Source organism: Heterocephalus glaber, unplaced genomic scaffold, assembly GCF_053883595.1.
Source record: "Heterocephalus glaber isolate CG9 unplaced genomic scaffold, H.glaber_assembly_v1.0 deba00000676, whole genome shotgun sequence".
In the NCBI taxonomy this organism is placed as follows: Eukaryota; Metazoa; Chordata; class Mammalia; order Rodentia; family Bathyergidae; genus Heterocephalus; species Heterocephalus glaber.
In genome coordinates, this window is record NW_028258156.1 from 11,506,661 (window position 1) to 11,533,762 (window position 27,102).

Sequence of the window (27,102 nt, forward strand, 5' to 3'; positions counted from 1 at the left end):
CTTTGGCCTAAACATCAGTTCAAAATGTGTATCCCATATGTACACCATGGGCACTCTCTATTTAGCTGTCTGGTGTCTTTATCAGTAGCCCTTGTGTCAAACACTGCAGCTAGAAGAGAAACATGGTAGTTATATCTTACTCCTCTCGTTTACTATGTACATTCATCCACAGCAAAGATATTTTCTGCTCTTAACATATTTCTGAAGTTGTCAAGCTGTCTCCATTGACACTGCTTGTCTTATTGACACAGACTTTTGTCATTCTCCTGACTAATATCAATCAGTGGAGCCCCAGTTTTTCCACATAGTTCTGTTTCTCTATGGGTACTTTCTTTCTGTGTCTCCTTCCTCAACTCTACCAATTCTCCCTTCAACCTGAGCCACATAAATCTTCTTTCCATTCTTTAAACAAGCTACGTTCTCCAATGTTTCAGAGATTTTTCCAGGTATGCTCTCGTCCTAAAGCCTTTTCCTGCAAATCCCAACCCATTTTTCTAGACTAACTCTTACTTATCTTTCATATCTTGGCTAAAACACAACTTGATGCAGGATATCCCTCAGAGTCTCTTGAATTTTCCAAATAAAATGTGTAATTCTTTCCCTAACATTTGCTCATCAACCTTCACCACTATTCTACATTCTGTGAGGGCAGAGATCATGTTTTCAGTGCCTACTACAGCATGAAAACATAGCAAGGCCTCTGCACATACCTGGGATTAATGAATGAATGAATTAATGAAGGACAGTCAAAATAATATGGAAATAACCTCAGAAACAAATTACACACATGTGTGTATAAATTCACATACACACAATAAAAATCCTAAAGCAATTATTTCTTGAGCTTCTAAAGTTCAGATGTATACTACTTTACCACTTAAGTTATTGATAGGTGGGTATTAGCAATTATTCTGGCAAAAGCGAGCTACATATTTGAAAATAATCTCAAAAGGTTTTCCACCTAAGGTATCATTTTTAGCATTTTATAGACACCAATGTATCTCTTATAAGTCAATGTGTTTAATGTGTGACAACCATCAAGGAAGGGTAGGAGAACACAGAAGAAAATAAAAGCCATTTAAGCTGTTTACCTGTGAAGGGATCAAGTATAGACCATATCCTGAATTATCTAAACAATCATGCCTATTTCAAGAATAATTATCCCATTTTATATGCTAACCAAATTAGTTCAAAACTAGCAAATTATAGAATTTTATTTTTCAAATCTCCAATTTGAAAGGTGAAGAATTAAATAAATAAATATAAAGAAACCTCAAGTTATTTAATCAAAATTCTTTAACATTTTATGAGTTCACTTTTTGAATGATGCTCAATGCTGTTTACTGAAAGGTTTTCATTAAAATTTGTAGTCTTGGAAGGTATCCTTTTATTCTGGAAAATGAAAATATTAATTTTGAATGTGCCTAACTTCCAAAATGGGAAATTAGAAAAACAGTAATAAAGCTTCAGTTTGATAACCTTATCCAAATTTCATTTTGGTAACGCAAATGTTCCCACGCTGAGTTTTCATCATTAATATTTATGATGGTACCTTCATGGTGATTTAGTAAATTAACAAGAATTAGTAAATTATCACACATTAAAAGGATAATTTCATAAGAATTATTTAAACTAGTTAGTTCAGAAATAAAGTTCTCCCTTAAAAGTCTGTTGGAGTCACAAAGGACTTCAGTTTCTTAAAGTTCACTAATACACAGCATAAGTGAAAAGAAAATAAATGCAAAGAGCAATCTGGGCTCTGATTTACTATTCTCTTATTTCCCAGGGGTCTGAACAGGAAATAAAAATAACCACAAATGACTAAAATATCAGTTGGCCTTAAAATATCAACATTTAAGTTAAGACAAGCTAACTTTTTAATCAAAGCCTTTACTATTTTGATTTACTTAATTCAGACTCCCTCCTTGCAAATCTGCTTTTGAATTAAGCAGTCATAACAAACCACAACACAAACATGAATTGCCAACTAATTTGTAATACACACTTAGTTTTAAATTATTGCAATATTTGCTAGTTCTTTACTATAGCATCTGAAAATTGAGTAAAAGCTTCATTGAGTTCCTTACACTCTGGAAAACAAAATCAAACTAATTTATGTGACTTTTAAGGTAACAGGGGCAAGACTCTAATCCACATTATTTTGTAATTTGAGATAAAAATTTATTCTGATATAAATATACCTACAAATGAAACTCTGAGTAGATATAAAAGATTTTAGCATTTTAAAACAGAAAATAAGTGTTCATCTAAAGGCATTATTTATTCAGTCATATTGTAACATTCCTTATCTGGAAGCAAGAATAAATTGACTTTCAAGGGAATCACAATGAAGACAAAATGCCTCCTTGCCTGAATTTTTCTACATCTTATATTTTCTTCTATGTTATAGACAAGTACTAAATTTTTGCTATTTGCAAATGGTTAACAAAACTTCCCTGTTACAGAAACCTAATACTGGAGGCAAAGAGTTCCCTTGTAACTCCAGAACCTAGTCATCATGTTGCATATAAGATAACTTTTTTTTTTTTTTTGGTACTGGGGATCGAACTCAGGACCTTGTGCTTGCAAGGCAGGTGGTGGCACCACTGAGCTAAATCCCCGGCCAAATATAATTTAAAAATAAACACTGGCTGAATAAATGACTCTCTTAGCAGATACCTTAGAATTTTTTTGAACAAATCCAACTTGTTTACTCAGCAAATTAAGTTTTTCAGAGTATATTTGCACTCTTCTCTCAGGAACCCTCATGCACGAAATCATGTAACTGTATGCTGGTTTGATAAGAAAAAACAAAGTTTTATTGGTTCTTGCACCTTGGTAGCAAGAAACAATTACCTTGAACCAGTACAAAATATCCCAATATTTTCTGAAGACTTCAATGTTCAACATATTTAAGACAATAACATAAACAAGGCAGGGAACCTGTAATCCAAGCTACTCAGGAAGCTGAGGCAGGACTAGGTGACATGGGAGATCATATCTCAAAAAAAAAAAAAAAAAGAAAGATAGGAGATAAAATTTAGAGCAAAAATGCTGTGTATCATGTCTCCCTCTTTGATTCAGAATGTCTTTTCCTTATTTCCCCTCTAATCTTTTCATTCTATAGAATGGGAATAGGACTTCAACCAATACATTCTATTTTCACCCAAGAACTCTGCTGTTTCCTAAATTCTCAGAAACTATTTCTTACAGAAACAAATAAGCCTTAGATTCCCACTGAAGTCTTCTAATACAGAATTCCACTAGCTCTTACAAACACTTCTTTAAACAGCTGGATATTCTCTTTATATAAAGTCTTGTGAATAAGTACCAACATATAAGACAAGCACAAAAGCAAATGTTTGGGGGAATGGGAGGAGAAAATAATGCCCTATGCACTCACTTTCTTCCCTGTTCCTTCTCTCTGGGAATCTGGAAACTCAGTTTGAAAATTACTATTTGTTCTAAGGGCATTGTTTCTGTCTTTATTTTGCTGAATTCAAATCAGGAGCCAATCACATTACTGCTACTTCAAAAAACAATGTATTCTTATTTTATGTGAACTGGAATTGTGGGAATTTGAAAATTCTGAATTGAAAATAAGTTTATATTTTAAATGCAATTTAGAAAATAAAGTGACTGTTAAAACACAGAAATTCCTCTAACCCTGCATAATTTCAAAGTTTGCCAAACCAAATGTCTTGGCAGCTAGATTTATGTTATTGCCACATGGTGGCACCACTTTTGCTTGTAAATAGGAATATCCATTATCCTTTGTCAGAAAGAACTTTGGATATGTGAGTTTTAAAATGTGTGAGTTTTCAGGATTCAAGCATTCTAACAAAATGTGACTTCCTTATACTGGTTCCAAATTTGTCTTTCCGAACTTGAGAACAGATAAAATATAATGCCATACTGTTGTTTGGTTTGGAGAGTTGTTTTTAGTATTTAAATTATGGAGTCAACACTAATATAGCACATAGAATATATCAAACACTGTTCTGAATGCTTTATAAAGTGTCAACGCATCTGTTCTTTACATGATGAGGTTGTGCTATCTGGTAAGATTTCCAGCAGATGGGAGTATGATTCTCATTTACAGGTAAGGAAAATGCAAGTCACGGAGGAACATGGCCAGGGTCACAGGTACCAAGGCACCTAACTGTGGTCCAAGATCTTAATTGCTCCATTCCGATTCTTCTTCGGCTCTGTGAAATAAATGTTCAGTTTTATCCACACAATTTGGAGTATGGCCCGATATAAATGAGGCTGAAATTGTTTTCTTAAAATAGTAGTACACATTTTTATTTTTAGAAGAAAAGCATTTACTTGTAATGGCCAATATATTCCATAAACAGATCCGTAACTGAATCCATTTCAGCACACTCTGACACATTCATATATTCTCAGGTGAACCTAAAGTGTCTTTCTTAATGTGTGTTTGAATGCTCTTTTCAAGAAACAGTTCTGTACTTAAAAATTCCAACTTTAGAATTTCATCCTTTTCTTTTACTTGTATAAAATTATGTGTTGAGTCTAGACAATTTACCTCCCAATGCTGTTAAATTCAGCATGACTTTATTGTCTTCAAGCTGTGAATCTAGGGACTCAGAGGTAAAGACTGCCTAATAATGAAGTCATCTTTGGTACTTGATTAACTAAATCTCATTGGATTATTTCAGAACTAGAGATACTGAAACATAATTAACTGTAAACACTATTAATGAGGTTTGAGTGTGTTGTTCATGAATTTTTAGATTTTTTTAACTGAAGAATGAAAGTAGTAACAATAAAATAAGAGGCAGCTGTTTTTGACCGTGTGAGAAAAGATTTGACATGATGGATTGTAGTGGCATATTTTTTTCTTTGCCCAGTGCTTTTGTTGGTTCATGATATTATGTTGGTTCATGTATATTATGAAAGAGAATTATTGGCCATAAAGGTATAAGTTAATAAACAAAAGGATATACCTCAAAAAAGAGCCTGAAGCTGTCAGAAAAATCAATTTTTCAAATACACTTTTGTGCATTAACTAAAGATATCCATAATTTGGCATAAGAAAATGTAATCTTTTTTTCATATGGCTTCTATTTAATTAGACTGTCATTAAAATTTCTATTTCTAGTGATACTCAGTATCTGTTTATAGAGTCAGCCTGTATTAAGAGAATGTGAGCATTAGAGAAGCAACTGAGTATTTCAAACATAGCCTTGAAATGCCCACTCTGCAATCTGAAGCAGAATCTATGTATAAGTAAAAAATATAAGAATTATAAATAAAAAGTACTAAAAATAAATAGAACTCTGTAGACCAGAGAGCAACAAACTGTTCATAGGACAAATCCAGCCCATCTCCTATTTTTTATAGCCAGTGGCTTCAGAATGATTCTTACATTTTCAAACAGTTGAGGAAAACTATAAAAACAGAAAAATATTTTATGTAACACACAAACATTATATGAAATCAAATTTCAGTGTTTTAAATAAAGTTTTATTGCAGCATAACCACTCCCATTTGTTTATGTATTACCAACAGCTGCTTCTGCACTATCAACTCAAAGTTTGTATATATAGCTAGTATATCGTATAGAAGTCAATACCTGAATGAGTTCAACAAAAGAATGTTTGGAAATTAAAGAATAAGGTGTTTCTGTGACATTTAAATTTTTGTTACTGCTGTGTGGGCTGATTTTGTTTATACTAAATATTTTAAAACCTTAAAGTTTTAAAGAGCCATCATATGTATCTCAAAGTTGCAATAATAATATTACAATGTTGGCTATTATATCCTAGTGACAGATATGTAGCCAAATCACTAAAAAGTTTGGTGCCTCAAACAAAACAGTCCTAGTAGTTAAGCACTGTAAGAAAAAAAAAAAAACTTATGGAAAAAAATTACCAAATGTTCTTCCAGATATTAATGTAATTTTAAATTAAGGAAAGTAACCAAATTCATAGTAAATACACTGCTGATCATAGAGTTTAACACAGCCATTCTGAATCCAAAGGTTTTTACTTATTTTCCACAGAATTCAGAACATAGTTCAGATTAGACCAGTAGAATATTCAGCAGCTTGAAAAACTCATTTGTTATATAAAATCTTAAGTTCCAGGTTTTTAAAAAAGATGTAAATTGGGGGCCGGGATTTAGCTCAGTGGTTTTGCCACCTGCTGTGCAAGTGCAAGTACCCCAGTTCGATCCCCGGTACCAAAAAAAAAAAAGATATAAATCAATGGTTTAGAATTTGTAACCATTGAAATAAAAAATAAACTTTAATAGAGTGAGCAGAGGGAAAGGGAGCAAGGAAGGAACAAAGGGAAGGAGAGAAGGAAGGGGGAAGAGAGAAGTAGGAGGAGGAAGAGAGGAGAGAACAAAAGCAGATGCACTTTCTCTTTATCCTAAGAGAACTGCCCTTGAATAGGAGTTGCTCAGGTTTCTTCACCTCGTGGGTGGAGGAGAAGTATGGAGATAAAATCCCATGTGCTTCTTGAGCTCAGTAAGGAAATTCGACCTGCCACATTAGCCATGTCTTCACTTACAGAGGCACTCTGGTTGGGCCTATTCCCCAGGGGCAAATTGGGTACAATGCAGGATATTGCCATAGCCAAGGTTCAGAAATTTCTGGGCATGTCTGGAGAGCAGGTGGGGCTGGCACAGCAGATGTCCATTTGCATAAATAACAAAGGTACCTCCTAGGAAAAACTCATCTCCCTCAAAGAGGAAGTTAGGCCCCACACACTGACCTGACAACCAAGGTGCAGCACCTAAGGGATAGTTTGATTCTAAGTACCCAGTACACTTCTCAGTGAACGCTCTCCACTGGAGCTCAGTGTTATGAGCTCAGCTTTCACCTTATAAGTAGTGCTGAAAATGCTTTCAATAATAGCCATTGTTAAAACCAAATCTTTGTCTTATTTGATTCTCTCAGGCATGGAATACATTTATTTTGAAGAATAAAAATATGAAAACATTAGCCTATCAGTCTTCTCTCAGTCTCTGGCTAATGCCCAATATCTTGCGAAAGGATAGAAGCGGGAAATGGCAAAAAGAACATGAAGATCACAGCTCTGGTTTGCATTGCTCTACTTCTATGGGCCTTGGGCTTCTTTGGTATAAAGCAAATAAGCTAAAATAGCAAGTCCCAAAGGTCTCTGTAGTGCCCAGGCTATTCCTCCCCACTCCATGACTATATATAATGGTTGTGTTTTATTTTATTTTATTTTATTTTATTTTATTTTCAGTCTCTATCAAAAAGTATATCTCAGAACAGAAACAATGACTATTGACCTTCATTGACCTCTTTGGGTAAAGTAATAACCAAGAGATCATATGCACATGATAGAGAAACAGAAGGGTCCCAGGGCAAAAGGGAGTGGCCTCCTCCAAATAAGCAATGACAGAGAACTGAATGCAGCAACTCTTGAGGAAAAGCTTTATCTAATTAAAAATCACCCTAAGGCAGGGTGTGCCTATGATATAAAACTCAATTATGGTCAAAATAGTTTCATTCCTTGATTGTAGTGTTTGAAAACTTCTCATCAAACCTTCCATTATAAACAGAAAATTGTTACTTTCTATTTTGTGTTTCAGTAAAAATATACAGTTGATTCTCAAGAGGGTATGATATACAAAAATATCTATTTTTTGTAACTCATTGCTATGAAGAAACACATTTTTCTGACTTTAAAAGTTTTACTACAAAGCAATACAATATCCAGTTTGAGAAAAATCATAAGTATTTTTCTGATCCTGTAAAATGTGATGCATATTCAACGGCTCCCACATTGCATAATAAAGAAACAGAAAATTTCCTGGAAATAGAAACCAAAAAAACTCTATTGAAGTCTCAGGGGTAAAAGTGAAAAAAATAAATTACCTACATTATAAATATCCTAGAATTTCCTGTTTTGGTTAATAAAAAAGAATATATTATTTCCAAAGGCTTACATAAAGTCAAACCAATATCATCTATTTGTTTTTATTATTTTAAAATGCATCTTTTTTTTTTTTTTGCCTGAAATGACCTCACTCCTTTTTTTCCCACATAATTACCCTACACCGTCCAAAGCATTTAGTCTTGTTCAACAGCTAACGTACTCTCTTTCTCTCCCCCTCTACTTTGGCTGCAAGTCAAGGCTGTTTTTCTCATTCCAACTGTTTTGGACATATGCTGGCCCAACTAACAATGGTAAACACAGCAAGCTGTCTCTGACATGGTGCTGATTAAGTCATCTTGTAAGCAAGTGGAATTTGGATATTAAGATGCTAAGAAAAATATTACTCTCAGAAATTCTCCTTTCTCCTTTTGAAAAATATATAGATTCACAATTTAAATTTATATGATAAACAAATCTTTCATGGATTTATAGTTTAAAATGATGGGGGAAAAATATAAGAAAATTAGAAACCTAAAGATGAACTTAATGTTCTGGGGAAAGGTATTGGCTATGATTTACAGAAAAAAAAAATTGAAACTGTGAATGCTTTAAATAGTGTTTCAATAAATTTCATTGATAGACTATTAGTATAGAAGTAGTGTTGTAATGAAAAGAAAACCTAATGACTATCATAATCATGTGGTCCAACATAATTGAATATAAACATGTAGTATATACAATTTTTATTCAGAATGAAAAAAAATTAAAAATTGACCTCTCCTGTTTTTGTTAGAACTGAGCACTTATTTTTCACTTAGCTTAAGTTGCTGTACCTTAGCTTCCATTCAGGATGCAAATAGAACAGACAAAACTAAATTGTGTGATGCTAGGGATGTAGCTCAGTGGTAGAACACTTGTATAGCTTGTGTGGGTTTGATGCCTAGCAAAATGAACAACAACAACAACAACATATCAAAAGCAACAATACAAAACTAAATTGGAAAATACAGCAAAAAATACAGTTTTTCTTTAAAAAATTAGAAGTTTAGTAGGAATAGGCAAGCCAAAAAATGACTACTTCAAACTAGAAAATCCTGTAATTTCTCTTTATCTAGAAAGCTCTCATCAACTTACTCTCCATAATTTGACAGGTATGAAAGCAGGGTAGATCAATTAACTCATAATCATAAATTTTCTTTTCAAGTATAGCACTGCAACTTTACACACTTTTCTTGGTTCTAAAAGACAGGCCCCCAAAATAGAAAGAAAAGTAGACATTGCTCTTAAAAGTTGCACACTAAGCTGGGGGGGGGGGGTCCTAAAGGGAGACATGGAGAGAAATCATATTCAATTCAATTCAATTCAATTCAATTCAAATACCAATGATCTGAAAAGATACATAAGGATGATTTGAGCAAAGTTTTAAAAAAGTTTTCTCTATAAAGTACACCATTCTGAGCACTTTTAATACATTGTGAAATCACAGAAATAGGAAAAAACTAATTCTGTTTGTAAGAGCAAAGAGAAAAGGCTCTAAGTACAAGATATTAGAGGCTGGAGGGCAGAGAAACAACGAAAAGAAGCTAACAAGAGCAAAAGAAGATAACCATTGATTAATTAGCTCTACTTAACACAAAATATATAGAAAATGATGGATTTGAGAGACATTTTCAAGTTCTAGTAAGAAGAACATAAAGGCCAATTAGATGAATCAAGCAGGAATCCCTTGTAAAAATACTGATATATTTAGGTTATGGTTGCACTGTCATGACAAAAATGAACTTTTTATTTTACTAAAATCAGAAGGCAAAAAATATTGACAGCAAAATGGAAGTAAGAAATGACAACTATTTGCTTAGTCATTACAAAGTTTTTTTAACTGTATAGAAGTATAATATACTTCTTGGAAATTTTTTATGTGTATACACAATCAAATAATAGGTCGATAAAACACAAACTGTATGAAAAGAAAAAAATTCCTAGTCTTCAATTTAACAAAAAAGAACAATACTTATACATTTAAATTATAAAACGTGGCAGAAAGAATTTAAAGGAGACCTGAAAATGGAAATATATTCTATATTAATAGATGAAATACTTAATATTAAGAACACAAATTCAATAAAATCCTTATCAAAATTCTAGTTACTACTTTTCCAGAAATTGACAAGCATAGCTTAAAGTTCAAATGGAAATTTTATAAACACAGATCAACAGACACAATTTTAAAGAAAAATATGAAAGACTTACAATTCCCAATTTTGAAGCTTACCACAAAGTTATAATAAGCAAAACAATGAAGTGACATAAGAACAGATGATCTGACCAATGAAATATATTTTAGAGTCAAGAAATAAATATTTGTATTTATAGTCAGTTGATGGAGAGCATTAATAATTCAATGCTGAAAAAAGTCTATGACAAATGGTGCTGGGAAAACTAGATAAATGCATGCACAAAACCCAAAATGGATCATACACCAAAAAGTTTAAGAATGTAAACTATAAAATCTTTGGAAAAAGATGTAGGAGTAAATCTTTGTGATCCATTATTAGACAATGGTTTCCTATCTTTCAAAACTAAAAGCACAACTGACAAAAGAAAAATAGATACAGTGGATTACATTTAAAATATTTTGTTGAGTATGAAATCATCAGTCCTCAGAATGGAAGAAAATAATTTTAAAACCTATCTGTCTACTAACGAGACTGTATAAAACTTAGAGCTCAACAATAACAAAAATTCACAGTCCAATTAAAAAATAGACAAATAACTTGAAAATATATTTCTCCATAAAAGATAACACAAATTACCAAAGCACACCTAAAATGATATTCAGTATTATTAGCTTCAGAGCAATGCAAATTAACTACAAGGAGATACCACTTTATGCATACTAGAATGGCTAAAACCAAAAGACAGATTATAACAAGTATAGGCAAGCACTTATGATGCAGAAATTATATTCCTAGGTATATAAACAAGAGAAATGAAAAGACATCTATATAAACACTTGTAAATGAATAATCATAGGAGTTTTACTCATAATAACCAAAAGTAAACAACACAAATATCCATCAACTAATGAATACATAAATAAACTGTGGTATGTCCACACAATGGAATATTACTCAACAATAATAAAAAAATTTTAAAGTACTGACATATGCTATATTGTGGATAAACCTTAAAAACATTATGCTGAGTGAACAAAACCAATCACAAAAGACCAAATGTGACATGATTTATATCAAATTTCCAGAACAGGGAAATTTACAGAGATTGAAAAAAAAGTATATCAGTGATTATTTGTGGCTAGGAGAAGGGAAAGGAGGAATTACTAGTGGACTTTCTTTTTGGAGTAAAGAGATATTCAAATATTAGCTTGTGGTGATGGTTGTACAACAATGTAAATATACTAAAAATACTGAATTGTAGACTTGGGATTTTATAATTTTTTAAAAAGCACTTAAAATATTCTAATTAAATTATTTCAATATTCTGATACTTAGAAATGTAAAATATTTCTTCCTTTCAAAAATATATGACACTTACTTGAGAACAGTATTTCCTTTAGAAATTTAAAAGTATACCCAGAGAAAACTGTCAGTGCTTTCTTACAATTCTCACTGTAGCCATTCAGGTTACATTTTTATTTCAACACAGCCTCTTTTGGAGAAGCCCATGAGAAGGTGCAGACAAAATCCCACAAGTAACTGACTCCATTCCTTCAACCAAGGCAACAAACCTTTGAAAGAAAAATGATTCATTCTCTTATTTCTTTCTAAATCTCCCAACACATCTGGTTTTCTAGAGGTAACTGGTTCACTATGTGGCTATACAGTTCATCTCTTTGAAGAGTTTTAGTACCTTCAACAAAGTAGCTACTTTCTAATACCTGGAGCAGCAGACAGGACAACATGTGGTCTAAGCAAAATGTTTAAATGCATAATCCGACTTTCATGGTCTTCCACCTTCCTTTCTTGCTTTTTCCTTAATAAGCCCTTTCTCTCCTCTAAGATACAGCTCCCTGAGTCTAGCTGAGCTGGTTCCATTGTGCTCACAAAACCCATGACAAAAAAGTATCACTTTTGTCCACTTCCTGTCTGACAACACAAAGAAGGCCTTCAGTGAGGTGGGTTCATTTGTGTTTTCACTCACTTAGCAAACCCATACTGTTACTATGTACCAATCACTATACAGAGTGACAAAAAATGGACCAGCACTAAGAAGAAAATATTCAGCTACATTTCAATAAGGAAGTGCTACGTCAGAGACGTACACCGGGCACCATGGGCACTGAGGACAGCAGGGTTTGGAGAGGGTTTATGCAGGAAAGGAGCACATTTTCACCCAGAATACACTGGGTATCAGTAGTGGAGTAGCTAGGGTTGGTGCGGGAAGGAGGCAGAGGCTAATGTTACATAACAAAAAGTGGTGAATTTCAAAAAATTCATACTTAGTGAATATTCTGTAAAAGAAAATGCTAATTCTTTGAAATCTATTTTCCTTTGTTCTCACATTGTGTGAGATCTTTAGTATTAGGATTTTCACTTTCCAGATGAACTACCAAGGTTTAGCAAGGCTTAATTATGTTCCACACCCAGTATCCTTCAGCTCATGGATAACATAAATGTAAAGTTCAGTTCAGTCACTCTGAGCCTAATAAGAAAAAAAACCTTATTATCCTTATGAACCTTGAGATTTCAAGTAATGCTTGAAAAAATACCCCCATATAGCTAATAAAATATTTGCCTCCCAGGCTCCTAGGGCAGAGAAGCTCAGCCGGTCCCAGCACCCGGAAGGAAGCTCCCTCGCCACCATCCCAGGCTCCTAGGGCAGAGAAGGTGAGCCATGTGGGTGCCAGAAGCACCCCTCCCCCGTGGAAATGAGAAAACACATAAACAAGCCTCAAAAACTGACTTCCAGATCACCTACAGCAACACCAAAGGGAAAAGAGATGGAACAATCTGATATTCAACCACCTGGACTCACTGAACTGGCAACAAAAGAGGATCTGGGAACAATGAAATCAGAAATAATTACTCACATAACAGCAAAGATTTTGCTCATGGTGCAAGACATGATTAATAAATCTAGAGAGGACACAGATAAAAAAAATAGAGGATCTGAGGAACATGATGGATTCCCAACATAGGAAACAAATGGAATCCATAAAACAGGTACAAACAGATTTCCAAGAAATTAAAAACTCCATAAAAAGTCTGCACAGCAGAATGAACCAATGTGAGGATGGAATTTCACATACAGAAGATAAGATTGCAATTAGTGAGGATGAAAAGAAAAATTGCTTTAAAATTGTAAGGGAACATGAGAAATCAATCCAGCAGCTGCTAGACGATACAAAGAAGAATAACATAAGACTGACTGGAGTCAATGAAGAAAGAGGAGAGAGTGCAGATGACATAAAAAAAACTGTTCACAGAAGTGATGGCAGAAAACTTCCCAAGGAGGGGAAAAGAACTTGACATAAAGATAAGTGAGGCATATAGGACTCCAGCTAAACTTAATCAAAAAAAATCTACACATAGGCATATAATAGTTAGGATTCCAGAAATCCAACAGAAGAACAAAATTCTACAAGCAGTGAGAGAAAAGAAACAAATCACATACAAAGGAAAGCCCATCAGAATCACAGCAGACTTCTCAATGCAAACCCTCAAGGCAAGAAGAGCTTGGAGTGATGTATTTCAAGCCCGAAAGGAAAACAGCCTCCAACTCAGATTGATGTACCCTGCAAAACTATCTTGCAAAAATGATGGAGAAATAAGATACTTTCATGATAAAGAGCACCTCAGGAACTTCATGAATACCAAACCAGCACTCCAAAATATTTCAGACAATACCCTAGGAAAAGACAATGAGGATCACAACCCCAGGAAACCCAGCAGAATGAATCCATTGGGCGTGACAAATTAAATGCAAAGGGGGAGAATCCAACAAAAAGAAAAAGTCATGACAAGGCTTTTAAAACTTTGAACTTCATCTCCCTAATGAGTGTATAATTCAATCTTATTATTGTACTGATTAGTATTTTTCTGATTCTAGAATTGCACACCATTCCTTGTGCTATACTGGCTATTTATCATCTTATGTCTGCATTTTAATTGGGTTGTCTATTAATGAGCTGTAAGAGTTCTTTGTATATTCAGGTCATAGGTTATATGCATTGTAAATATGGTCTGTTTAAGGACTACTTTTCATTTTAATGATGTCATTTAAAGTTCTAAATTTTGATGGAATCTCATTTATCAATTTTTTTCTTTTATACATCATGTCTTTTGTATCCTAGGTAGTTCTTGCCTACCCTGAATTCATAAATATTTTCCCTTATAATTTCTTCTTAAAGTTTTATACTTTTAGGCTTTCTTATTTAGGTTCATAGATCCCTTCAAGTTAAATAATCTTTCAAAACTCAGTGGACCATATATGTGTGGTTCTATTTCTAGATTATCTGTTTTATTCAAATGATCTATATGTCTTTCCTTACACCAACACTGCCTTGATTATTGTAGCTTTAGAAGAAGGCTTAAAATTAGGTACTAAATGTCTTCCAACACTGTTTCTGTTTTTGTTTTTAACTTTTCTAGGTCCTTTGTACTCCTACATAACTTTTAAATTTCAATTTCCAATTCTTCTTTTATAGCAAGTATATACAGACCTGAATTTTTATATATACCTTGTGTTTTCTAATCCTGCTAAATTCAAATACAAGTTCTAGGGGCTCCTAGAGATTTCTTAGTATTTTCTCTGTAGATGATCATTTCATCTACATATAAAGATTTTGCTTCTGCCATGCCAATCCTATCCTAGTTGTGTCATTTTATTGCCAGACTATTTTGATGGGGATTAGGTTTCAAAGTTTAATGGACAGATAATGAGTAAGCATATCTGCCCTTGTTCCCCACCTTAAGGAGAAAGCATTGTATCTTCTCCATTCATATAAGGCATTCTCGCTGGAAGTATGGAGTACATGTCTTTTATCTGTTGAGAAGTTTCTGTTCTACTTCTAGTCTCCTGATAGCTTTTACCATGAACAGCTGTAGAATTTAGTCCAATACTTTTTCTCCAGCTAGTGACAGGATCATATGACTTTTTCCTTTCCTCTGTTTAAATGATGACTATTGGGGGTGGATCTTCCAATGCTGAACAAACAATGCCATCCCTATAACAAAACCACTTTCTACATCCTGCCAGATCTGACTTCCAATAGTTTGTTTTGTTAAACAAACTTCTATCTATGTTCATACTTTTTTCTTCTATTATCTTTATCCAGTTTTAGGATTAGCACAATGTTGAGTTCCTAAAACGAGGGTAGACATGTTCCTTCTTTTTCTGCTTTGTTTGATATAATTTATCAGTTAAAATGCTTATGAGCCTGCTGTTGTCATATAGGTAGGTTTTCAAGCTAGGAATATACTTTCTTTAATAGGTGCTATTCAAATTTTATATTTCCTCCAGAGTTAGTTTCATTACTTTGTCTTCCAAGGTACTTCTTAGAAGTTGTCAAATTTATTTCAAAAAAGATTTTTGTAATATGCTTTCTATATCCTTTTAAATTCTGTAAAATCTGTGGTAATGTCTCCTAGATCTTGATATTATAATTTAAAAAATGTATAACTGATATTGTGTAACAGGAAGAAAAGATCTAGAAAAGCAGGGGAATTGGGAGGGATAGGGGAAGGGAAAAAAGGGAAAGGAAAAAATATGAGAAGAGGAAAAAAAATGGAAACAAGGTCTTTGCAAATAGGGAAGGGAGGGCAAGGGAAGGGGAAAGAAATAAGAACCAAGATACTCATGTAAAGGTACAAGATCCCAATGATGAATGTAACTGTATTTTATACCGAAAATGTACCAATAAACTTAATGGGAAAAAAAAAATTTGCCTCTTGGAACAGAATGACTGAGATAGTAGAGTAGAAGGAAGGTGTACTTGTCATAAATTCTTTTGCATCTTTTAGATTTCCTACTATGCCATGTAGTATCTGTTCAAGTGAGTGAGTAATTAATATAAACAAATTTATATTTGGGTCAGCTTGGGTCATCTCTTGTATCTAAACTTATATTAATATAGTGCAGTCAGCATTAATGCTTCTAACTAAAAATATTAGAAGACCTTAGACTGTGATATTTGAATGTGAAAAGTATCTCACAGATCACATTAAGTTTGGAAACGTTAAATTTCCAAGGTTGATGCTAAATATTTGTGTCCATTTTGGCCAAAGTCCTAGGAAAGGAGGTATCAACTACTTCCACATTCCAGACCACCTATACAGAATGGAAAAGAAGCAACTGAAAATCAGTTTGGGGGTCGTAGGCTCTTCAACATTCAAAGGTATAAAAGGGCCGCAGTCAGGCTGGGGATTTAACTCAGATGGTGCCGCTGCCTGCCTTGCAAGCGCAAGATCCTGAGTTTGATCCCCAGTACAAAAAAAAAAGGCAGTAAAACTAGCCAAACCTTTGGAGAAAAAAAGAGAATTTGAAAGAGCTGTCAGTGTGTTTCACATTCCCTCTCTTTCCCTTTTTTAGACATACTGTAAGGCTTTCTGGCTCCTCACCTTCAGATTGGTGAGAGAGACTTCAAAGAACATACTTAACAGTGATCAATATTTTTCCTGAAGTTTTGGAGTAGTAATGGACTGGCTTCTGAGTCAAGCTGCAGAAATGTATACAGGATGAATGCTAAGGATAAGGAAGTTAACTGAACCCACCTGCCCCACCTCACAGCAGGTCTGTAGCCTGAGTGCATCAATGGACAAGATCTGGGCCAGCAGCAAAAGATAAGGAGGCCAATGGCCTGGGATTGTCTTAGAGCCTGCCCATGGGAGACACCGAGGTAGGTGAGGAGACTTCAGCAGGAATATTTCAGAAATGTATGGGCTAACCATACCCATTGTAAACAAAGAGTTCTGACTGGCCAATCAGGGGATGTCTCACCTTAGATTAGGGAAATGTATGGGAGTGGACACTTAGAAGCATGCACAAGACAAAGCCAGCTTTAATCAATTTAAACAAGGATCAGCCCACCGAACATGAAGTGCATGTCTAGCGTCCTTATTTGTGTTCTCTGTTTCCCAATTTCACATTTGTCAAGTTGGAGAGGAGAAGCAGAAGACAAAAGCTGGGGAAAGCAGCAAAACTGGATTTGCCTTTCTTTTTTTATTTCAGGCTAATCCACACAACTGGCCTGAGCTAGGGGAATGGAAAAACTTTTACTTTGAAAGCAGTTTCATTGTCACATTGAGAATTACTGAACTGAAACCATATAAGGCTAATATGCCTCAAAGACTTTTCATTACCCGAATGTGACCAGAGAAGACATGGAAACTACACTTCAACCTCGTGGTGGGTTTGTCTTATTTTTTAATAGTTTCGAATGGGCAGAGCAGAAAAGATTCAAATTTGTTTTGTTGTTGTTGTTGAGATCCTAAAAAGACAACACATTTAGGATAAACATTACAATAGTTATGAGAAACAAATTAGCCTGATGCGGATCTAAATCTGTGTATTGCCTTGGCATGAGATCAAAGCCTAGGCTAGAAGGCAGAGCACAACCTCAGCTTCCCCATCAATAGAATACGGCATGTAGACTTAGTGGGCTGGTCCTGAAAGGAGCCCTAATCCATGGATTTTAGGTGGCCTTGGCAGAACGAGGCCTTGGCACAGCACTTGTGTCTCTTCAGGCCCCTTATTTCTCTGCAGTTCCTTAACTTATCGTGCCCTGTGAAAGAAACATCAATAACTGGAATGAAATGCAGTTATATGTTAGGAACAAAACGCTTTTATTTATTTTTAGTAGTAGAAAAAATGAGTGTTCTCTGGGGACTTTTAAAATTGTGCGTGTCTGTGTATACCATAAATTCCAAAAATGATGATTAGTCAGAAAAGGTAACTGTTACATGAAGAGTTGAAAAGTGGGGTCCTTTTTTCTTGGCAGTACTGGGGAATGAACCCAGGGCCTTCACACTGATTTATGTCCCACAGCCCTTCAAGCCTTTCTTTACTATTTTTTTTGGTTTTTGAGACAGCATCTCACTAAGTTGACCAGGCTGGACTTGAATCTGTGATCCTTCTACCTCAGCCTCTCAGTGCTGGGATTACAACCGTTGGCCAGCACGTGCCCCTTCTTTTGTGAAAAGAAATGCTTTCTGTATTTGGGGACCAAAGTCTAACAAATACAAGAATATTCTTTAAATAATATTTTAAAATATTTAAAGTGCTTCTTTATTCTAAATCTCGTATTTTGTTAAAAACTTAAATGCGACATTATTTCAAGTTCAGGGGCTGATATAGTTAATTATAAAAATAACTGTAACTAAATGCTGACATCAATAAAAAATTTATTAAGCCCCTAAAAACTAAAAGCTTAATGTAAATCTATAATTTGTTGCAAATAAAATTTTTTTGTTTCAAATTATAAATATAGGACATTCATGGCAAAATATTCCAACCATACAAGATAAAAGATAAAAGACAAAGTGAAAGGTCAAAATCCTTCTTTTTCACTTCTTAGCTTCCACTGCTACTCCTGGGAGAAATCCCCTTACTAACAGTTTCTACATATTCTTCACAATAGCCATCTTTCTCGAAATATTTGCTCCTATCTCTATGATTTTTGGACAAAACAGATACCATCACTAAAATGAAGAACAAGCATCAGAACTATATTTTATTTATATAATAAAGAAAATTTAGAAGGAAATAACTTTAAAATGTACCAGGCAGATTTACATTGGATACAAACAAAAACTCGTGATTGTTTCTAAGTTGTCAAAGCCCCAGGATAAAATGCCAAAAGTGTTTTCAGAATCTCTTTTGACCTACACCTGCTTTTAAAATTTTAAGTCACTATCACATAGATCTAGAATGTTGAACTAACAGGTCTCAAACATAGCTTAAATAACCATAATCATACTATGTCTAAAGTAGTTAGGAATTTGAACATAGATTCTTTTCTCTTATGCTAAAGAGATCCTTAAAAATTCTTATTGAATTTATGTTGTAGATTCCACTAATATGTATAACCAGGTAGATTTCTTCATGAAAAGTTCTCCGGAAGCCTGCTAAGTAAATAGTAACATTAATATCTTCCTGCATTTGTCATTTGGAAAATAAATAAAAAGATTTGTTAAACCAACAAGAAACCAAACAGTACTTGGTATATTTACTTAATTACTCCAAAGAATCATTTGTCTTATTACCCTTATAGCTATTTTAAATAAGTAGACTCCACATAGATTTCTGTGGAATTATGTAGCATTAGCAACAATTTAACACACTTATGAAAATGTGTAGGGAAACAGTGAGAAACAGAAGTTTTATTGAGTTAAATATTAAGATAAGTGACAGTAAATTTAAAATTTTTTAATTTACTTCAAGTGGAACATTATTCCATATGTAAACTTTGGCTGCTGACTTCAAAACTGGAATGAGACAGAAATCAGGGAACCTAATTAAAGAACTGAGAGAACATCTGGAAATTCAGTAATATTACGTAGAAAGTAAAGATGCTTTGGACATTCGATCACATGTGATACTGCAGTCATAAGAGAATTTAACTTTCTTCCCATCTTTGTCCAAAAGGAAAGAGAAGAGTCATTTTCTGCATGGTTCCTACATGTGTTATTATTTCTAAATCCCCAGCACCTGAACTCATCCCAATGGATAATTGCTGAATAAAAAAGTGAATAATTCAGTGAAAAGTAGTATTAAGAAAGCCACATGTCTTAGTCTGCTTCTGTTGCTGTAACAAAATAATGAAGCTGGGCAATTTGTAAAAACAAAAAAGTTTTCTTTTGTCTCACAGCTCTGGAAGCCAGACAATTCAACCTCAGGCAGCCACATCTTGTGAGAGTCTTGTGAATTGCTGTAACTCGGCAGATATCACTGCAAGGAGGTGTTTCGGGGAGAGGCAAGCCAAGGGTGCAGAATGGTTTGCCTCCCATTGTAAGAAGCTACTGCCCTGGTAACCAATGCAGTCCCTCTGGAAGATTATTAAACCCTTCTAAGAGCAGTGCCCCTTGAACTAACTACCTCGGAGTAGGCCCCACTTCTTAAAGGTCCCGGCATCTCTCAGTACCATTACAAGAACATATGAGCCTCGAAGGGGACAAGCCACATCCCAATTACTGCATCGTAGCCTTTATGCTGCAGTTACACCAACCCTTGTTACCATTTTCATCCACAAGAAGCTTGTAGATTCCTATCCTATCCTCACCGAAGACATAATATCCCATCCTAACTTCCTAGGACAAAGTTTTTAAATACAGCCAGGATTTGCAGTGATACTCATGAACTGCCTGTGACATATAATAGAGCTCTTCTAGTAGAATTTTTAATGATATATATATATATACATACATATATTTTTCTCTAAAAGCTGTTATGTATTCAATATGGAAAACAAAAAATGCAAGAAAGAAAAGAAAATTTTAGGATTTTTATCACCTAGAAATAATTAGTGTGAGATCTACTTTTAAAGTATATACATAATAAGATTAATCTTGGTAAACAAAGTTTCTCATCTTGCTCTTTTCACTGATTACCACTGAAACATTTTACCATGCTATCAAAATTTCTCATAAATCCTGGCTATAAATGTAATGAATTAACCTAAGATGTAGACCCACACTAACTCAATTACCCATGTTACTAACAGACATTTAAATTCCTTAGTTTTTTAAAATACCCTTTATTATACCTTTGTAATGTGTCTTGCAGAATATTAAGAAATACAAATAAAAATCAGAGAATATAAAAATAGATTCCCAGTATTCATAAATTATCACTCTTAAGATGTCATATATCCTGTTGTATATTTTTGTCTATACATATCTATGTATATGCATTTGTTTATATTTGTACTAAAATTAGGTAATAATGTATATTCATATTATCTTATATATCCAAATTATTTTGTATTTTTAAACTATTTTTCTGAGTGAATAATTGGCTTTAGATTTCAAAACAATTTCAATTCACCTAAAAACCACATTATTTTCTCACACATTTCCCCTTAATTGTCCCCCAAAAGTCCATCTGAGTAGATTATCAAAAAACAGCAAAGTCCCAAGTTTTATGACCCAGACTTGAAGACTTCAGAATTTTTTGCTATTAGTAACAGTGCTGAAATGGAGACTTTTGTGTATAAGGCTTTTTCTATAATTAGAATTGTTTCCTTAGGAGACGTTCCCAGAAATGGAATCAATGAATCAAATGCCATGAATTTGTAAATCTCTTGATATCTAATGCCAAGTGACTTTCCAAAAGCATTGTACCAAATTACTTTTCCAACAGTAAGGCATTAGAATGCTTTTACAATGCACAAAATTAAACAACAAAACAGACTTATGAACACAATTTTAATTTGATGTTAAACAATGGAACTACAACTTTATGTGTCTCCATCACTTACCTGTTAAGTTACACTCAGGTAATTAAACTAGATACACAAGTTTTAATTAGGTAGGAAAGATGTGTGAAACAGTTCTTGTCTGTAATAAACATATAACCTATTGAGCAGCTATAAAAATGTCAATATAATGCTGGAACACAATTATATATACTTAAGGATTTATAAGAACAAAGTTAGTCATCTAACCCAGGCTGAGAAAAGTGAAGGTTCATGAAGTCTTCTTGTAAGATGTAACAATGTAGTTTTTCTTCATGATTGACTAGGAATTTTCCATGGGGGGAGGGGCAGAGGACAATCACAATAGAATGAACAACTTTGAAAGTGGTCCAGGATACAAAATGGTGTTCATAGGAGCAAATGCCCAGTCATTTTTTCTGTCTTTTCTCATTTTTTGTGGTAGATATCACTCAACTCAGTTTCAACAGAGCAACATTCAAAGTATAATAATCACTTCCCATTCATATAGTGTATGCTTCAAGTCTTTCAAATCTTCTTAGGAGAAAGAAGAGTAGCTAAGTTTCTCTAGAGGATATTTCTAAATATATGAACATATTTTTACTGTCAGAATAACTAATAGTTCTATTAATGTTCACTGGTCAAAGACCTGAGGAGTTCTACTTACTGCAAAGTGTAAAAAAGCTTACACAAGAAAATAACAGTCCCGCTCAAAATGCCAATAGGACATAATTCTGTTCATACAAAGTACTGAGCCAGACTGCAAGTTCCTTGAGGACAAAGATGGTACTCTGTACATCTGTTATCCTCACTGCACCTAAAATACAGATGCTAGCTATGTAATAAACATGCAGTGAATATTGCTTGCCATGAAAATTAGCAAAATTTCAAAAATGTCAGAAGCATGTCACCAACTCTTTTTTCTATACTCTAATATACATTGTCTACCACCAATGATGGGCAATACTAGGATTTGTACGGGCTGTAGCTGTGCCTTGGTGAAATGAGATCAATGCCAGTCACCTATCTAACCATTTACATTGGCAGAGGAAGGAAATCGGCTTTCATTTCATCACTTGCCACAGGAGAAAAAATTCCTAGAGTCACATAAGTTCCAAGAAAACTTACTTTTAAATGATTGTGGTTCTCACCCCCACTAATGGTCACTGGGAAGTTAAGCACAATCGTCTGAGGCTAAAGGCTTAGCTCATTATGGAAAGTGATGAAGAAAATGACAAATTCGCAAAGTAAAGTTTGTTTTTAATTGTTTAATGGGGCTTTTTGAAGTCTCCACCATGTATTACCTTTAAAACTTCCTTCTTAAAACAAAACTGCCATGATTTATTTTTTACTGAATCTTTACACACCATTAAAGCACACTCATTTAGCCATAAAGACAACCATGCTGTTCTAGGAGGAAAAAGCACCCCTAAAGCATAGAATTCTTAAGATTTTAATTTTACAATAAAACAGGCCACAGGCAAATAAACACAGTTCTGAGTGAAAAGGAGCAGGAGCATTAGGTTTCAGAATTATCGTAAAACAGGAAGGTTGTGAGGGTGTAACAGGGGATGAAAGCAGCCTGAACCCTGGAGCCTTCCTGCTGACTTGGGCCATGCCAAAACACACAGTGGCTTACATGCAGCGCAAACACACACAAAGGTGTGCATACACAATACTCCATGGATAACTTACTTGGAATAGCGACTTTCTTTCAAAAGATCCAGTTCAAAAGTCAAGACAATTAAAAAAAAAAGGTTCATAGTTAATCCAACTATTCTTAAAAAGAATACACTCCCAGGACATTTGGACTAGAAATGGTCTTCAACCATGTGCATATTAGCAGTTTCTACTCAAGTAACCATCTGGGAGAGTAAACTTTCCTCTGTAATAATCAATCAATCTCCTTCTCTTTCTCTCGCCTAAAACAGGTTGTACCTCCAGTGTTGGTGTTGAATTTCTCTCTGAGCCATTCCTTTCTAAACAACATCTCAGAGAAAAATGAAATATCTAAATAGTCCTCATGGTATACACTGTGGTAAAGAAAATACATATTGTGGTAAAGAATGCCATATCCACAGCTATGGCCACATCCCAATAAAAGAAGTGGGAGATTATGCCAAATGGAGGTAGCACTTAAATTGCTCACCAGAAAAATAAAGAAAACCCGGTCATGATTTTCCCTTCCCTAAAATAAAAAAGCAGCTTCTACTTAGTTTGGAACAGCCACTGCGAGGAGGGAAGCTTGTGTTTACTCAGGTCTTTTCTCAGCAGTCCAGTTCATTAGGTTTGAAGTGTACCTTTTGTTTTGCTCTTTATTTTTTAACTTTGTTATATTCATCCATGGGAATCGCAAACCCTACTTTTTAGATGGCAACTCAGAAGACTGCAATAAACAATACAAGCAAGAGACAACACGAATACACGCAAAATACATCCAAATTAATTTTCACATATTTTTCTACCTCAGAAAAGAAAAAAGAAAACCTGAAAAACTGTTCATCTTTTAAAGATTATAAAACTGTATTACCATGACTTATGTTTTCATCTCTAATGCTATATGTACTTAGTATGTAAGTATTGAATATCCTTCACTACAATTTGTGGAAAAATTCAACAGAGCAGTATAAACTGCTTGAAATAAATTACTCCATAAATTCAGATTTTCCAAAGGATCACAATGCTCATAATCTTTTCAGGCACAGGCACACAAGAAAACGAGGCCAAAAGAGGTTATACATAAAAGATGCTAATAACAAATATGCCATAATAAAGACAAGTTTATTTCTCCCCAAATAATTGCATATGAAATATGTTTCAACTTTTGCTTCACAGAGTGAGTATAATGGGCATCTCATTAATACATCACACCATCACCTGATGTAAATAATGGGTCAGGTAAATACAGAATCACCAGAAAAAACTAGTCACACCAAATTTAGTTCTTGAAACAATTTAAAACAACATTGATTCTCTGAAATGTGAGCAACAAAAACAAGACTACTCTTTTTTAACAGGCTAACTTCTGAACAAAAAAAATGACCTTGTTTCCAGTATAAAATAGAACTAAAATAAAGCCAGAGGCACAACGAAATATTGAATCACACCACTCCCACCTACACTGAGAGTAACAGATACATTTTAGTAATTAGATCATTTTGATACTGTCCTTCACTTGGTTTACATGCAGGACACTCTTAGGTTTCCTTCTATCTTAGTAGCTGCTGCTTCTCAGTCCCTTTTGATGGCTTTCTCTCTCATCCATAACCTCTTCCTTTCCTGGGTTTAGTCCCTGGGCCTCTATGGATAGTCACATCCTTGGTGATCTCGTCTAATCTCGTGATAAATACCACTATGTATCCGAGCGTGGTGGTGCATACCAAGAACCCCAGCACCCGCAAAGCTAAGGCAGGACAATCGCCATGCATTTAAGGCCAGCCTGGGCCACATAGTTCAAGGCCAGCCTGGAATACATAGCAAAGATCTGTCTCAAAAGAAACAAAGTAAAGCAAAACAAACAGGCAAAACACTATGTGTTGGGAACTCTCAAATGTCTATCTCAACTCTGAACCTTTCACCTGAACCCCATGTTCACATCCTCCCCTACCTACAAGTAATGTCTATGTGCATGTCCCAAGGATATGGCAAAGTTATCATATCTGAAAAACTCCAGAATTGAGTTCACAAACTCAATTCTGTCCACAATTCTGGTCACAAACCAAACTGAACAAGAACCAAATCAAATTTCCCCATAAGGTTAACATCGAACCTAACCATTGAATGTGATTCGTTCAACTCGGTTTGTGGCCACAATTGTGGAAAGAATCAAGTTCATAAACTGAGGTACCACTGTAATTTATTTCCCTATTGAGGAACATTTTAGATGTTTATTCTTTTGGGCTATTACAAATAAAGATAAAATGAATAACTCTGTATGGGTTTTTGTGGGTGTAGAGATAAGTATTAATTTCTGTAGGATAAATTTCCAGAAGTAGAACTTCTGGGTCATGTGGCAAACACAATTTTATATATATTTTTAAGAAAAGAAAAACTGTTTACCAAAAAGGCAATACCATTTTACATGCCCACCAACAATGTATGAGCAATTCAATTTCTCTGCATCCTATGCAGAACTTGATATTGTCACTACTTTTTATTTTAGCTATTCTAAGAGATATATACTGATATTCAATATAGTCTTACTATTACTTATCTAACATTTAATGATGTTTAACATTTTTCCATGTGCTTATTGGTTATTTGTATACCCTCCTAAGCAAAATATCTCTTAATATTCTTGCCCATTTTCTTATTGTTGACTCTTGAGAGTTATTTCTCTCTTCTAGATATCAGTCTTTTGTCATAAATCAAGCTGCAGAAGTGTTGTTTTTTATACAGTCAAGGTTATATCATGGACTCATTATATAGTCTCATTAAAGAGGTGCCCCATCATCCTATTTTACAACAGACAGAACTACACTCAAATGGCCAACAAAAATTAATTTCTGTTGTTTTTTCCCATAAGTATCCATTCATGTTACCTCACCAACTTTTCTCTGCTTCTTCAGCAAAAAATTTAAAATAAAAATTCAGTATATGTAAATACATATTCTGCATTCTTTGTATATGCTTATTCTGTAGATCTATGTAGTATGTTTTATTATAAATCCATAAAACATATACAGGACCTCATACACAAGTCTGTTTTTATGTCAACAGAACAAAAGCCTTAGGGTCAAACTTCATCTTTTTGGCACTTGTTAGAACATGGACAAATGGGTTTCCCATTAATATATTTCTAAATTTCAACAACAGTTTTTATTTTACTGAAAATTAAAAATAGTTTTCTACTGTATGTGACATATCCCTTTTGATAAGAGTCACAAAATGAAAATTATCTATTTTGCAAGTTAAGCTCATGTATGAGTGGCATTCAAGCCCGTTTCTCCTAAATTTCTTTTAAATGAGTAGTAGGTCTTTTGGTCTATCTATCCACTACTAATTATTACAAGTTACAGAAATACTACCATCATCATCTTCATTACTTTAGTCAGAATCAACTCAGGGAAATGGAGCTCATGCAAGTTAGATCAATAGAATACAATTAATACGGCAGAACTGGTTGGGGAGATGTGGAGAGAACAGAGAGACAATAGAGCAAGATGAGGTAACACAGATACTTTACAAGTGCTACTACTTGTAGAACCACAAGGAGAGAGATTATGGCATGTGAAAGCCCAGAACCTGGGTCTAGCAAAAGAGACCAGAAATACTTGGAAGGCCACCCAAGTTGCTATCCTAAACAGACAGGGCCTTAAGAACGGGTTGGGAACTATGGAATAAACCCATTTGGAGGTACCCAGAGTAACTGCAGATGCTCTGATGATGATGGGAGTGACATCCTCGAGAGAACTTGACAAAGAATGGGGCTGGGGCTAGAGCAGGACCCACAGTTTCTCTACCCCTCCTTCAATCTCCACTCAGTGCTTCCCAATGGCTGAACCTAAGAAAGAAACCATTGGCAAAGAAGCCTGAGAGGTGAGATTTGCTACCATCAGCCCCTTACAAAACAGCACAGAGAAGATGCACAAAGTGACCAGCACAATCGTGATTGGGGCTAACAGATCACAAACTATAGGTTAAGGCACCCAGAATCTCAGGCAGACTGCATCTTAAGAGTGCTAGTAAAAAGAGTTAATACAAGAGAAACTTGTTATAAAACCTTATGTTCATTAGCTACTTTGGAATATGATTATTTATGGGGTAATGGACTTCATATTCTTCTTTTTTTTTTTCTTTTTTTTTCTTTTGGTACCGGGGATCGAACTCTGGTCC

At 34.4% G+C, this 27,102-nt stretch overlaps 1 protein-coding gene across 14 annotated transcripts in view; it reads right to left on the minus strand.

Annotated features, from left to right (window-relative positions):
- The window catches only part of LOC101705971 (histone deacetylase 9), a 715,280-nt gene that overhangs the window by 230,248 nt on the left and 457,930 nt on the right, over window positions 1–27,102 (minus strand). The gene's annotated exons all lie outside the window — the stretch shown is intronic.